The 17500-nt window shown below is 33.4% G+C and overlaps 1 protein-coding gene across 1 annotated transcript in view; it reads right to left on the bottom strand.

The window, feature by feature from the left end:
• LOC137627373 (transmembrane channel-like protein 7) overlaps positions 1–17500 on the bottom strand; it is a 437009-nt gene that overhangs the window by 371768 nt on the left and 47741 nt on the right. The gene's annotated exons all lie outside the window — the stretch shown is intronic.

Below are 17500 nucleotides of genomic sequence, written 5' to 3'. Positions count from 1 at the left end.
TAACAAACGAGGAAAACTAGCCTTTAATAATAAGCATCACACGGTCCGTCATTTAAATACCCGGCGAGTATCTTTGCACCCGTTCCGTGTCGGGCAAAAATGAACCTTACTTCTCCCTCCCATAAGGATGAAAAACGTGAATCATGCGGTAAAGGGACAGCTATCCCCCCCCCACCCCCGGTCCCTTACCCACTAGTATTATCTCCCAAAAGGCATCTGCATGTGGAATAGGAAATTAGTCTTTATTGCCGTCTCCATTAAGAGTGAATATACGAATTTATTATACTCTTGTAGGAGGGACAAGATAAGATAAAAGCATTATGCTTCCGTTTCTTTAATATAGGAAGTGGAGGGTATTTACTAATGTTATCTACTGTTTGTTAAAGCAATTTGTTTGCTTTCATTGACTAAAATTTTTATTCGTGACTGATGGCGTAATATAACGTCTAGACGATGGAATTGAACATTTAGAGCGTCTTATAATTAAAATGATCTTCAAAATAATGCTTAGAAATTAAAACAACAACAACAATAATAATAATAATAATAATAATAATAATAATAATAATAAATCGCATTATCATCATTATAATACCATTCATCACATCACCACCATCATTATAAATTTAATAATAATAAATAATAATAATAATAATAATAATAATAATAATAATAATAATAATAATCACATCACCACCATCATCATCATCATCATCATCATCACAATAATAATAATAATAATAATAAATTAGACCCCGTTGAAGCAAAACAAGCAAACAAACAAACAGAATGTCTAACTGGTTACCCTAAATCAAGCAGTCATTAAGATAAAGAAATTGTTATATGATATGAGTCATCCCGAATTCCATTAACGAAAAAACAAAGTCATTAATTAAACAACAAAGCAAGTAGTTGTTCCTGTTAATCCAAAAATTTAAAATAAAATAAAAAATAAAATATACTTTATGCAAATTCTTTAAGAAGTTTATAACTAATAATCTTGGCTCCATTTAGTATTGATACGTCAATATCATCTTATGACAAATTTCTCTCCCTCTCTCTCTCTCTCTCTCTCTCTCTCTCTCTCTCTCTCTCTCTCTCTCTCTCTCTCTCATTGGATTCGAGTATCAATTAGACACTCCCTGCATTGCACCATAAGCTTTCCAATACATTATTATTATTATTATTATTATCATAAATATGACAGCTATTTAGATAGGTATTCACACACATACACGAGGCCCCCCTCTCACCAGGGTATGGCTATTCCCCCACCCTACCCGAGGGACGGGGAGAGTTTACCATAGACCGGAAATAAATATATTTAAATATAGCCTGACTACAACACGCTGGTTCGGCAATTTGTGGGATAGTGGTTTCCGAGTGTACCTTTAGGGATACTCACTCTCACCAAGGTATGGCTACTCCCCCACCCTACCTGAGGGACGGGGAGAGTTTAGCGTGACCGGAAAGAAGTATATTCAAATTTAGACTGACTATATTCAAATTTAGACTGACTAAAACCCGCTGGTTCGGCAATTTCTGGGATATTGGTTTCCGAGTGTACCTCTAGGGATACTCACTCTCGCCAGGGTATGACTGCTCCCTCTCCCCTTGCGCGTGACGGGAAAGAAATATATATTTAAATATAGCCAGTCACTTGCTTCTTATTATATAGGGGAGTTCGTAATTATTATTTTCTATTCGATACAATATTTTCGTAGTCAAAAACATTAATGAGTCCTAACCATAACAACAGATGGTGGAATAATGGAAAGTAAGAGTTAGAGGGATACTCAGTAGAGCGCACACCTCCGCCGCGGCAGATTATTTCTCGACCTTTTGCTCAACCTTGACCTTTCATACTAACATGCATTAATTGGCGTGAATTTTCATACACTCAAATATGAACCTAGTTTGAAGTCTCTGTGACATCGATGTCAAAAATTACGGTTGATTACGTAAATTGGACATTTTGCTTGACTCTGACCTTGACCTTTAACTCTGAGCTTCAAAAATTTAATAATTTCCAGCGTTCTACGTAAGTTAATCCCTGCAAGTTTCATTACGATTGCAATTATGGCCAGGAAGTTGTTCATGAACAAACATACACACAAATAGGGGGGGGAACATAACCTCCTTCAAAATTCGTTGGCGGAGGTTATAATGGCATTATGCTCTCCTGTAAAATGGCTTCTTCCAAGATACCAGACTCGAAAAAAGGACAATTATTCCAAATGTGGAGTCGGGGTTTCCCACTTTAAGTTTTCTCAACACCACTGAAATCCATTGCATTCTTAAAAGTGAGAGAGAGAGAGAGAGAGGAGAGAGAGAGAGAGAGAGAGAGAGAGGAGAGAGAGAGAGAGAGAGAGAGAGAGAGAGAGAGAGAGAGAGAGAGAGAGGAGTTTTTTACACTTTAGTCTTCAGAGCCTTTGGAAATTGGTTTCTAATCCCTCTTAGGCAGGAAAAAGGTCAACAACAAAGATTCAACTATTGGGAAAACTTAAACTGTCGCCAGTTTCACAGATGATGACTACAGTTTACTTCAGTAAATATGTTCGTACGTATGTATGTATCTCAGAAAGACCCATAAAAAACAAAACTAAGGAAACAAGATTAATTACTTTTAACGAAAACACATTGGCCGTCTTCTAGATGTAAAGGGAGAGAAGTTGATAAAGGCTATTATTATTATTATTATTATTATTATTATTATTATTATTATTCCCAAAAATAATGATTTGTTACGCTAAAAAATGTTATTTTCATTATAAAATAAATGTTTAAAATGAACAGCTATAGCGATCACGTATATATATGTAAACAACCCTTAATTAAAAGGGTTCCAAAAATAGCAGTTTACTACACTTCCCAATTGGAACATAAACGTGAATACATCAGGCAATAATAATAATAATAATAATAATAATGGGGAGAGGGAATAGTCATACCATGGTGAGAGGGGGGGGCCTCGTGTATGTGTGTGCATACCTATCTAAATAGCTGTCATATTTGATGAGTCACATATAATAATAATAATAATAATAATAATAATAATGGGGAGAGGGAATAGTCATACCATGGTGAGAGGGGGGGCCTCGTGTATGTGTGTGCATACCTATCTAAATAGCTGTCATATTTGATGAGTCACATATAATAATAATAATAATAATAATAATAATAATAATAATAATAATAATAATACTGGAAACAGTTGATTCTACGTTGATATAAAATGGGTGTTGTTGGTCGAGTGAAGGATTATCCAGATTTATTATCTTTCAGGTGCGTTCCTGAAAAACTAAGTCTGTATTTTAGGATATCTAGTTTTAAGGATAACTGAAAACCTAAGTCTCGGTGTTTTAATGATTTTTGCCAAATTGGAGGTTACTTGGCGGTCGATCAGTCTTGCTGGATTATTCATTTGATTAAGGTCTATATATTCTATAGACCCTGCTTTTGATGATGTGATTCAGAAGGGTACTGTCTACTATGTCAACTTTCCATTGTCCCTCGGATAAATTCATATTTGTTTGGATTATGATGGCCAATTCCAGGATGGATGATGGGGAGAGAGTGGGGAGGGCTTGGGAGGAATCTATAGGGGGGAGAAGATCAAGAGGGAGTAAGAGAATTAGATGGCGAGAGAAGATGAAGGATGATATGGAGAGAAGAGGTTTGGAAAGAGAGAATTAAATGGCAAGATAAGGCGAAGGATGATATGGAGAGAAGAGGTTTGGGGGCACAGAATTAGATGGCGAGAAAAGGTGAAGGATGATATGGAGAGAAGAGGTTTGGAGACAGAATTAGATGGCAAGATAAGGTGAAGGATGATAAGGAGAGAAGAGGTTTGGAGACAGCATTAGATGGCAAGATAAGGTGAAGGATGTTATGGAGGGAAGAGGTTTGGGGGCACAAAATTAGATGGCAAGTTAAGGTGAAGGATGATAGGGAGAGAAGAGATTTGGAGACAGAATTAGATGGCAAGATAAGGTGAAGGATGATATGGAGAGAAGAGGTTTGTGGGCACAGAATTATGGCGAGAAAAGGTGAAGGATGGTATGGAGAGAAGAGGTTTGGGACCACAGAATTAGATGGCAAGATAAGAGATGATATGGAGGGAAGAGGTTTTGTGGAAGAGGATGCCTTTGATCGAAAGCATAGGAAAGCGCGAATCAGGCAACCAACCCCTTAATGTAGAGATAACAGTGGGGAAGTAGATGATGATTTCAGGAACTTCAAGTACCGACAGATATTTAAATACCAAAGAGGCTCATCCACAGTTCATCTGATGCCCCAGGTCTGTAGGATAAATGAAAAACCCAATTCGCAAAGCCATTATCTGGGAGATCTTTCGCGGTCAGATCATTGTCGTACAACGTTGTATCTGGACCGTGGTTCAGATAATCTTTGAGATAGAGAACGGCTAGTTGGTCCTACGTAGACTTTATCACAATTGTCATATGGAACTTTGTAAAATCAGGGCTCCATTTCTATGTTTTTTTGTTAACTCTGAGACAGAGAACGGCTAGTTTGTCCTACGTACACTTTGTCACAATCTCCATGTGGTACTTTGTAAACTCAGGGCTCCATTTCTATGTTGTTTTGTTAACTCTGAGATAGAAAACGGCTAGTTTGTCCTACGTAGACTTTGTCACAATGTTAACTCTGAGATAGAGAACGGCTAGTTGGTCCTACGTAGATTTTGTCACAATCTCCATGTGGTACTTTGTAAAATCAGGGCTCCATTTCTATGTTGTTTTGTTAACTCTGAGATAGAGAACGGCTAGTTTGTCCTGCGTAGACTTTGTCACAATCTCCATGTGGTACTTTGTAAACTCAGGGCTCCATTTCTATGTTATTTTGTTAACTCTGAGATAGAGAACGGCTAGTTTGTCCTGCGTAGACTTTGTCACAATCTCCATGTGGTACTTTGTAAACTCAGGGCTCCATTTCTATGTTATTTTGTTAACTCTGAGATAGAGAACGGCTAGTTTGTCCTGCGTAGACTTTGTCACAATCTCCATGTGGTACTTTGTAAACTCAGGGCTCCATTTCTATGTTATTTTGTTAACTCTGAGATAGAGAACGGCTAGTTTGTCCTGCGTAGACTTTGTCACAATCTCCATGTGGTACTTTGTAAACTCAGGGCTCCATTTCTATGTTATTTTGTTAACTCTGAGATAGAGAACGGCTAGTTTGTCCTGCGTAGACTTTGTCACAATCTCCATGTGGTACTTTGTAAACTCAGGGCTCCATTTCTATGTTATTTTGTTAACTCTGAGATAGAGAACGGCTAGTTTGTCCTGCGTAGACTTTGTCACAATCTCCATGTGGTACTTTGTAAACTCAGGGCTCCATTTCTATGTTATTTTGTTAACTCTGAGATAGAGAACGGCTAGTTTGTCCTGCGTAGACTTTGTCACAATCTCCATGTGGTACTTTGTAAACTCAGGGCTCCATTTCTATGTTATTTTGTTAACTCTGAGATAGAGAACGGCTAGTTTGTCCTGCGTAGACTTTGTCACAATCTCCATGTGGTACTTTGTAAACTCAGGGCTCCATTTCTATGTTATTTTGTTAACTCTGAGATAGAGAACGGCTAGTTTGTCCTGCGTAGACTTTGTCACAATCTCCATGTGGTACTTTGTAAACTCAGGGCTCCATTTCTATGTTATTTTGTTAACTCTGAGATAGAGAACGGCTAGTTTGTCCTGCGTAGACTTCACAATCTCCATGTGGTACTTTGTAAACTCAGGGCTCCATTTCTATGTTGTTTGTTAAGATTAATAGGCGCGCTCCATAAGACATTAAATTAAAAACCGAATGAACAAAAAGATAGATTTTTTCTTGGACATATCAATTATAAAGAAATCCTTCACTTGATAAAGAAAACCAACTTTGTTTTCGGTTTCCTACATTCATTTCCTAAATTACCATTATGTTTCACTAAAGCTTGAATTAGGTTGTAATCTTTTACTAAGAGGATTGAAAATCTGTTCTCATGCTTACTTAAATAGAGAACTTGAAATTATTCATATACAACTCATTCAGTTAATGTACCAGACGAATATAATAGAAAAGCCATTAACAAAGGCAAAACGATATATTACAAAGATTATTATTATTATCATTATTATTATTATTATTATTATGATTATTATTATCATTTGATAAGCTACAATCCTAGTTGGAAAAGCATGATGCTATAAGCCCACCGGCTCCAACAGGGAAAATAGCCCAGAAAGGAAAGGAAAAAAGTAAAAATAAAATATTTTAAGAACAGTAACAACATTAAAATAAGTATTTCCTGTACAAAAACTTTAACAAAACAAGAGGAAGAGAAATAAGATAGAATAGTATGCCAAAGTGTACCCCAAAGCAAGAGAACTCTAACCCAAAACAGTGGAAGACAATGGTAAATAGGCTATGGCAGTATCCAAGACTAGAGAACAAGGGTTTGATTTTGGAGCGTCCTTCTCCTGGAAGAGTTCCTTGCCTTAGAGATCAGTCAGTTACCAATCAAGAAAGATTTCAAAAACAAAATAAAAATCCCACATATAGAAAGTATTAAAAATCGAACTAAGAATATTAAAAGCTGATGGCTCCCTTGATTTTTTTCCTATCCCAGGACCATAGGAAGTGTCCTTAATGATGTTTATCAAAACAAAAACAAGATATCGAATCCGGAATTTACAAAATGCTATAATGATAGCCTCTGAACAATTCCAGTACTCTAGTTAACCCCTTGGGTAAAGGAGAATTGTTTGGTTGTCAGATGTATGAGGACAGCGGAGAATATGTAAACCCCTGTCCACACGATCGAGCATGCCCGACGGGCAAACAGTGATACCAGACCACAATAGTTAGTAAGAATGAGGGTTAATGACGTCAGAAGCGGGAAAACCACAGACAGGGAACTGGCATCATACACTGTTGCCAGATCCCTGCCTTCAGTTTTCCCGCTTCCAACGTCACCAAACCTCATTTTCACTAACTCTTGTGGCCTGGTATCACTGTTTGCCCGTCGGGCATGCTCGATCGTGTGGAAAGGGCTTACGGAATAGGCCAGATTATTCAGTGCCTGTGTAGGAAAATGGAAAATGATCCGTAACCAGAGAGAAGTATTCAATGTAGTACTGTCTGGCCAGTCAAACGACCCCATAACTCGATAGCGGTAGTATCTTAATGGGTGGCTGGTGCCCTGGCCAACCTACTACCTATTAGACAATAAACAGCTGTACCATGTGGAGATTGTGACAATGTTTTGGTGGCTCGAACTGGCCGATCTTTATCTCGAAGATTTGGGGAGCTATGACTGACTGTCAAAGAGCCCCTGTCCGAAAGACGGTCCGGGCTATCTGTCCGTGTGTGTGTGTGTGTGTGTGTGTGTGTGTCTCGGAGATTATCTGAACAATAAGCCTCAGTCGGACGGCTTTAAGAATTCCGGGATTTTCAATCATCTTCAGAGACAAATAGGTCATCAGATAAACTAGAATAAGTCATCTTTGTTTTTTAATATCCGTACAGGACAATATTCCATCATGTTTCTCTTCCTCTTGTTATTCTCAAGTTTTACAGTTTATATATGAAAGATTTAATTCAAAGTTGTTATTGTTCTTAAACTTCTCTGGTAGTTTATCACCTTTCCTTTCCTCACTGGGCTATTTTCCCTGTTGGAGCCCTTGGCCTTATAGCATCCTGCTTTTCCAACTAGAGGTTGTAGCTTAACAAGGAGTAGTGGTAATAATAATAATAATAATAATAATAATAATAATAATATCAAAAATATTAACAATAATAATAATAATAATAAACCAAACAAAAATGAATTAGTAGTAGTATAACAAGATGCTATACGACCAAGGCCTCCAACAGGGAAAATAGCCCAGCGAGGAAAGGAAATGAGGAAACCGAATAGTAGTAGTAGTTGATACCCCACAAACCTAGTTAGAAAAGCAGGATACTATACGACCAAGGGCTCCTACAGGGAAAATAGCCCAGTGAGGAAAGGAAATAAGGAAACAGAATAATAGTAGTGGTAGTACTAGTAATAGTAATCATAGCTAACAAAAATAAACCAGATAACAGAGAGATACTCAAGAGAATTATACTCAATTTTTTTTAATGAGGCGCATTTCCACCGACTCGCAGCAGTGCCCTTTTAGCTCGGAAAAGTTTCCTACTATATGATTGGTTAGAATTTTCTTGTCCAACCAATCAGCCATCAGGAAACTTTTCCGAACTAAAAGGGCACCCCCGTGAGTCTGTGCAAACCTGCCTCACTAAAAAGAATTGACTATAGTTACCAGAGATACTCAAGTATATTAAAGAGTATAATTTTTTTTTCACCTTCCGGCTCCAAAACACTTAAAAGTTAATAACAACGGTTGCTTTCTCGAAGAACTAGTTTCTTGAAAGGAAGATTGCGTACGATACACTTCAGGGTGTAGTGCGGTTAGCTTGGAAATAGCGGTTCAAAGTTATTATGCAACTTGCTTAAGCCTTTTGCATTTATATGAAAGTAAACGTTATAGAAGGATTGTTTCATTTAAATTATACGTATATATACATGTGCAAAACTTTATATTTACAACATACACAAAGATATATATATATACATATATATATATATATATATAATTTATACATATATATACATATAAATATCGATATACACAAATGTATATTATACATACATACATTTTATATATATATATATATATATATAAAATAAATATATATATATATACTATATATACATATATATATCATATATATATATATGTATATATATATATCATATATATACATGTATATATATATATATATATATAATATAATATATATATATATATATATATATAAAATGCTTGTATTAATGCTACAGGAATTCGTATAAGCTTACCTAAATACAAGGAGATTAAAAAGGATCTAACTTCGCCTAAATGAATGAGAGAGAGAGAGAGAGAGAGAGAGAGAGAGAGAGAAAGTACGGCACCTTGTATCCTATGAAATTTCATCTTGATCACCCTTTGCATACAAATCGATCAGAACGTAGTTACCTATTAATACCTATGAAGCTAAAAGCCCAAGGGAACTTCCCCCTTACGACCACTCTCAGTAAGATCGGAAATCGTCTCTTCATTGAATGCAAAGTCGTGTTTTGTTAGGGGAAATCCGCCTTTAATGCCGGGGGATATTAGGGTGGAAATCCTCTTCGAGGGAGATATAGGTCGCGGAAGATGATCGTCTTATGTCGAGATTTTTTAAGATGGTATTACTGCAGTAATGGAAGCAAGAGACGAATAATATCGCGTCAAAATGTAAGTACAGTATAAGAATTGAAAGATTTCTGTGCGTTTATTAAGTTTCAGGACATGTCTTTTTAAAAGTTGGTCCACCTATTGAAAAGGAGTAATAGTGAATACAACAGCAGCAGCAACAACAACAACAACAACAATAATAAAAATATTAATGGCAACAATAATTATAATAAATAGACCAACAAAAACAAAAATAATAGCTATAATAATAATAATAATGAATACAACAACAACAACAATTAATACATCAACAAAAACAATAGCAATAATAATAATGAATACAACAACAACAATAATAACGATTAATATACCAACAAAAAAAATAATATCAATAACAATAATGATAATGAATACACCAACACCAACAACAACAACAGCAACAATAATAATAATAATAATAATAATAATAATAATAATAATAATAATAATTCCGTTTAATTTACGACGGCAAACACTATTCAAGATATGATACCTACATTTTTTTTTATATGGATATAACCATGACATATCAAGACTTGAATTCCATAATAAGCATTATCTTTTATACTGCCCCTCACTGCTTCAACGAAGAATATATTTTAATATGGTATTTAAACGTCTATATCTTCTACAGTAATAAGTGACGGTGGAAAACTATTACATAATAAAAACATAAATTTTCTAACTCTGTCTGCCTGCCTGTCTGATTAAGAAAAAAAAATAATTTCCAATTCATCAAGTCCTTAAGAATTTCAAATCTATTAACAAACTTGCTACACTATTAAAAACAACGAGAACTATAAACGTACGTGAAAACATTTCGAAATCAGGTGAGAACGTTTAAAAAAACGTATAGCCGAGATCCACCACACGTGTAGGTTAAGACAATCTATTGTATTTCTGTTTCACAAAGTCCTCCTGAATTATAAATCTATTAATAAACTTGCTACACTATCATAAACAACGAGAACTATAAACATACGTGGAAGCATTTCGAAATCAGGTAAAAACGTTTAGAAAAACGTATAGCCAAGATCCACAACACGTGTAGATTAAGACAATCTATTGTATTTCTGTTTCACAAAGTCCTCCTGAATTATAAATCTATTAATAAACTTGCTACACTATTATAAACAACGAGAACTATAAACGTACGTGGAAACATTTCGAAATCAGGTGAAAACGTTTAAAAAGAACGTATAGCCAAGATCCACAACACACGCGTTCTCTCTCTCAGCTCAAGCGAATCGTCTCAGCTTCATTTCCTCACACCTCACACGAGCCACTAATTGCCTATCAAATACAAACAGCGAAATCTATAGAGAGGTGGGAGCGATTTACTGCAGTGTTTAGCATTAACGAAGCCAAATAGTTCTGCTTGTTTTTTTTCCCTTCACTTCTCGCAAGTTTGCCAAGCGGATGATTGTAAACAGTGGGTGTAAGATGGTTTTAATATACTGGGAATTCTAGGGGAGGGAGAGAGAGAGAGAGAGAGAGAGAGAGAGAGAGAGAGAGAGAGAGAGAGAGATAATGAGAATGTGTTATCCATTTAAATGTGTGAAAATATATATATATATATATATATATATATATATATATATATATATATATATATATATATATATATATATATATATATATATATATATATACATATATAATATTATATATATATATATACACACACACACACACATATATATATATATATATATATATATATATATATATATATATAGAATATATATATAATATATATAGATATATATACATAATATATATATATATATATATATATATATATACACATATATACATACATATATATACATATATATATATATATATATATATATATATATAATGTATAGTGTGTGTATTTCGGTCAAAAGTGAAAAACCAGTTTGGGAAAATTTGAAAGCAAATCAGGGTGACATTGAAACCAATGAACAGTTACGAGAGAGAGAGAGAGAGAGAGAGAGAGAGAGAGAGAGAGAGAGAGAGGAGAGAGAGAGAGAGAGAGAATTATGATAGCTTACTTCTTTGGCACCATTTTCTGAATAATCTTTCTTAATCTAAGCCAATGTCCTTAACTTAGGGGGAGTGGGGGGGGGGTTAGTTGGTTTCAGAGCAAAAAATCAATCAAAGGTCATTGACCTTTATACTTTATCTGTATACGAAAATATGATGCTTTAGCATGAGTGGGAACAATGATAAAACTAGAGGGACACTCAGTAGAGCGCAGACCTCCGCCGCAGCAGCTTAATTCTCAACCTTTTGCTTGACCTTGACCTTTGACCTTAAAAGGTTGACCTTGACCTTTGACCTTAAATTGTATTAATTGGCGTGGATTTTCATATGCTCAAATATGAACCAAATTTGAAGTCTCTGTGACTACGATGTCCAAACTTATGGCTGATTACGTAAATTGAACATTTGGCTTGACCCTGACCTTGACCTGTGACCTAGACCTTCCAAAATTTAATCACCACCAGCTTTTAACATAACAGTTAATCCCTGCAAGTTTCATTACTCTACGATTAAAATTGTGACCAGGAAGGTGTTCACAAACACACATACAGGGGCAAAAACATAACCACGTTCCAAATTCGTTGGCGGAAGTAATAAATATGATGTTCTGGTTAACAGATCCATTTATTTATAATCTGCCTTTAATTTCATAAGACTCTAATAACATGACTCTCTGCAAATATCTATACAGCGATCATTATCCTTATACGATGCTCAAAATTTTAAAGGCCGCTTATGAATAGCAGAGGCAAGGGACAGTCACACTGCCCGAGAGACTGACCACACACACACACACACACATATATATATATATATATATATATATATATATATATATGTGTGTGTGTGTGTGTGCGTGTGTGTGTATGTATATATAAATTATATATATATATATATATATATATATATATATATATATAATATATATATATATATATATATTTATATATATGAATATATATATATATATATATATATATATGAATATATATATATATATATATATATATATATATTCATATGAATATATATATATATATATATATATATGTATATATATATATATATATATATATATATATATATATATATATATATATGTGTGTGTGTGTGTGTGTGTGTGATTAGTGCTCAAGGCCCCCTCTCCACCCAAGCTATGACCATGGAGGGGCAGGTAATGGCTGCTGATAATTCAGCAAGTAGACCTATAGGCTCCCCAAAACTCCCATCCTTAGCTCACAAGGATGGTGAGGCTGCAGACACTAAAAAACAAACGAGTTTGAGCGGGACTCGAACCCTCCTCTGGCGGTCACCAGGCAGAAATGTTAAATTTAATGAGATGTACAGATGGACACAGAAATTCCTGGTACAATTCATTCTTAGGAAGAGCACCTTCTCACACCCTTACTGAGTGGAGACTTTCTTTGTGTAACCCCGCCGAGCACTGATACCATTTCTCACTACACTATCCGTTTGGTCACTCGCCGTGCAGTAAGGATGTGACTGGGTGCATTTCCTCAGAGCGAGGTGTACCACGAAGTTCTGCATCCAACTGTACTTCCTGAATAGGCAGAAATTCCTATGTATACATTTTGCTTACGATGACATTACGCAATATGAAATATATTTTTTTTGCCACAAGAAGAAAAAATACTTAATAATAATCACTTCACAGACGACAGGAAGCAATATGAAATATACTTTGTTTTGCCACAAGAAAAAAAAATGCTTAGTAATAATCACTTCACATACGACAGGAAGCAATATGAAATATACTTTGTTTTGCCACAAGAAAAAAAAATACTTAGTAATAATCACTTCACATACGACAGGAACCAATATGAAATATACTTTATTTGCCACAAAAAAAAATATTTAGTAATATTCACTTTACATACGACAGGAAGCAATATGAAATATACCTTTTTTGCCACAAGAAGAAAAAAATACTTAGTAATAATCACTTCACATACGACAGGAAGCAATATGAAATATACCTTTTTTGCCACAAGAAGAAAAAAATACTTAGTAATATTCACTTTACATACGACAGGAACCAATATGAAATATACTTTTTTTTACCACCAGAAAAAAATACTTAGTAATAATCACTTCACATACGACAGGAACCAATACTAAAGATACCTTTTTTTTAACCACAAGAAAAAAAAATACTTAGCAATAATCACTTCACATACGACAGGAAGCAATATGAAATATACTTTTTTTTTACCACAAGGAAAAACACTTAATAATAATCACTTCACATACGACAGGAACCAATATGAAATATACTTTTTTTGCCACAAGAAGAAAATATACTTAATAATAATCACTTCACATACGACAGGAACCAATATGAAATATACTTTTTTTGCCACAAGAAGAAAATATACTTAATAATAATCACTTCACATACGACAGGAACCAATATGAAATATACTTATTTTTTACCACCAGAATAAATTACTAAGTAATAATCACTTCACATACGACAGGAACCAATATGAAATATACTTTTCTTGCCACAAGAAAAAAAAATTAGTAATAATCACTTCACAGATGACAGGAACCAATAGGAAAGATACATTTTTTTTACCACCAGAAAAAAATACATAGTAATAATTACTTCATTAAAAATACAGCACTTACCTCATAGATTATAATAGAGAAATAATACACTACAGTAATCACTACAAAGAACATACGGGGGGGGGGGGAAATATCCCCTATAGAAATTCGTTGAAATTCAAAATGCAAATTGTATTACTAAGGATATCTTACGTCATCAGAAACAAAAGGAAATCATGCTTGAATAAGAATAATTATTCCAGTAATGAATAGAATAATAATTTGGTCACTATGTTGTATATCAATCATAAAAAGGTAATATAAACCGATAAACGCATTATCAATTCCTTACCGATTATGTAGTGAAAACATATTTGAAAGTGCTTACATGACACATAAAACTATGTCCGGTACTTTATTCAAGAAAGATAAAATGTTTGAAAGCGCTTACTTGACACTTCATAGAATAATATTTCAGATTAATAAAATATTTGAAACCACTTGCTTGACGCTTATAGAACTATATCTCTACTTTATTCAAGAATGATAAAATGCTCGAAAGCGCTTACTTGGCACCTATAGAACTATATCGCTACTTTATTCACGAATACTAAAATGTTTGAAAGCGCTTACTTGGCACTTATAGAACTATATCGCTACTTTATTCAAGAATAATATAATGTTTGAAATCACTTACTTGACACTTATAGAACTATATTGCTACTTTATTCACGAATACTAAATGTTTGAAAGCGCATACTTGACACTTATAGAACTATATCCCTATTTTATTCATGAATACTAAAATGTTTGAAAGCGCTTACTTGGCACCTATAGAACTATATCCCTATTTTATTCATGAATACTAAAATGTTTGAAAGCGCTTACTTGACACTTACAGAACTATATCGCTGCTTAATTTCAGAGTAATATAATGTTTGAAAACGCTTACTTGACACTTACATAACTATATCTCTACTTTATTCAAGAATAATAAAATGCTTGAAAGTGCTTACTTGACACTTATAGAACTATATCTCTACTTTATTCACGAATACTAAAATGTTTGAAAGTGCATACTTGACACCTAGAGAACTATATCTCTACTTTATTCAAGAATGATAAAATGCTTGAAAGCGCTTACTTGACACTTATAGAACTATATCGCTAATTTATTCACGAATACTAAAATGTTTGAAAGGGCTTATTTGGCACCTATAGAACTATATCGATACTTTATTCACGAATACTAAAATGTTTGAAAGCGCTTACTTGACACTTATAGAACTATATCACTACTTTATTCAAGAATAATAAAATGTTTGAAAGCGCTTACTTGACACTTACAGAACTATATCGCTGCTTAATATCAGAGTAATATAATGTTTGAAAGTGCTTACTTGACACTTATAGAACTATATCACTACTTTATTCATGAATAATAAAACGTTTGAAAGTGCTTACTTGACACTTATAGAACTATATCTCTACTTTATTCAAGAATAATAAAATGCTTGAAAGTGCTTACTTGACACTTATAGAACTATATCTCTACTTTATTCACGAATACTAAAATGTTTGAAAGTGCATACTTGACACCTAGAGAACTATATCTCTACTTTATTCAAGAATGATAAAATGCTTGAAAGCGCTTACTTGACACTTATAGAACTATATCGCTAATTTATTCACGAATACTAAAATGTTTGAAAGCGCTTACTTGACACTTATAGAACTATATCACTACTTTATTCAAGAATAATAAAATGTTTGAAAGCGCTTACTTGACACTTACAGAACTATATCGCTGCTTAATATCAGAGTAATATAATGTTTGAAAGTGCTTACTTGACACTTATAGAACTATATCACTACTTTATTCATGAATAATAAAACGTTTGAAAGTGCTTACTTGACACTTATAGAACTATATCTCTACTTTATTCAAGAATAATAAAATGCTTGAAAGTGCTTACTTGACACTTAAAGAACTATATCGCTACTTTATTCATGAATAATAAAACGTTTGAAAGTGCTTACTTGACACTTATAGAACTATATCGCTTCTTTATTCAAGAATAATAAAACGCTTGAAAGTGCTTACTTGACACTTATAGAACTATATCTCTACTTTATTCAAGAATGATAAAATGCTTGAAAGCGCTTACTTGACACTTATAGAACTATATCTCTACTTTATTCACGAATACTAAATTGTTTGAAAGTGCATACTTGGCACCAATAGAACTATATTGCTACTTTATTCACGAATACTAAATGTTTGAAAGTGCATACTTGACACTTATAGAACTATATCCCTACTTTATTCATGAATACTAAAATGTTTGAAAGCCCTTACTTGACACTTATAGAACTATATTGCTACTTTAATCACGAACACTAAAATGTTTGAAAGCGCATACTTAACACTTATAGAACTATATCGCTACTTTATTCATGAATACTAAAATGTTCGAAAGCGCTTACTTGACACTTATAGAACTATATCGCTACTTTATTTAAGAATAATATAATGTTTGAAATCACTTACTTGACACTTATAGAACTATATCGCTACTTTATTCACGAATACTAAAATATTTGAAACCACTTGCTTGACACTTATAGAACATCTCTACTTTATTCAAGAAAAATAAAATGTTTGAAAGCGCTTACTTGACACTTCATAGAATAATATTTAAGAGTAATAAAACATTTGAAACCACTTACTTGACACTTATAGAACATCTCTACTTTATTCAAGAATAATAAAATGTTTGAAAGCGCCTACCTGACACTTCATAGAATAATATTCAAGAGTAATAAAATATTTGAAACCACTTGCTTGACACTTATAGAACTATATCTCTACTTTATTCAAGAAAAATAAAATGTTTGAAAGCGCTTACTTGACACTTCATAGAATAATATTGCTACTTCATTTCAAAATAAAATATTTGAAACTACTTAATTGACACGTGTAAAACTATATTGCTACTTTATTCAAGAATAATAAAATGTTTGAAAGCGCTTACTTGATCCTTGCAAAATTATATCGCTACTTAATCTAAGAGTGAAATGCTTGAAAGTGCTTACTTGATACTTCTAGAACTACATATCTACTTTATTCAAGAATAATAAAATGTTGAAAGCGCGTATTTGACACTTGAGTAAGAATATCGCTATTTAATTTCAAAGTAATAAATTATTGAAATCGCTTACTTGACACTAATCAGAAGAATATCGCTCCTTAATTAAAACACTTATAAAATTATATCATTACTTGATTTAAGATTAATAACTTTAATAAGTTTAAAACTATCCTTATCCATAAACTACTAATTCTTAAAGTGTCTAACACAACTGATACTTGACACTTCATAGAAAAATATCGCAACCTAATTTTAAAGTAATAAAATGAATAAGTTTAAAACCATCATAACCTATGAACTACTAACTTCTTACCTTGTTCAACTCCAGAGATTTAAGTTAAATGAAACTTTTTAAAAAAAGGCAGTTTGGACATACCATTGTATCTCGACACTTCATAGAAAAATATTTAAAGTAATATTTTAAAGTAATAAAATCAATAA

Source organism: Palaemon carinicauda, chromosome 35 (genome assembly GCF_036898095.1).
Source record: "Palaemon carinicauda isolate YSFRI2023 chromosome 35, ASM3689809v2, whole genome shotgun sequence".
Classification (NCBI taxonomy): domain Eukaryota; kingdom Metazoa; phylum Arthropoda; class Malacostraca; order Decapoda; family Palaemonidae; genus Palaemon; species Palaemon carinicauda.
Note: the sequence above shows the minus strand (reverse complement) of the source record. Positions and strands in the feature narration are given on the sequence as shown.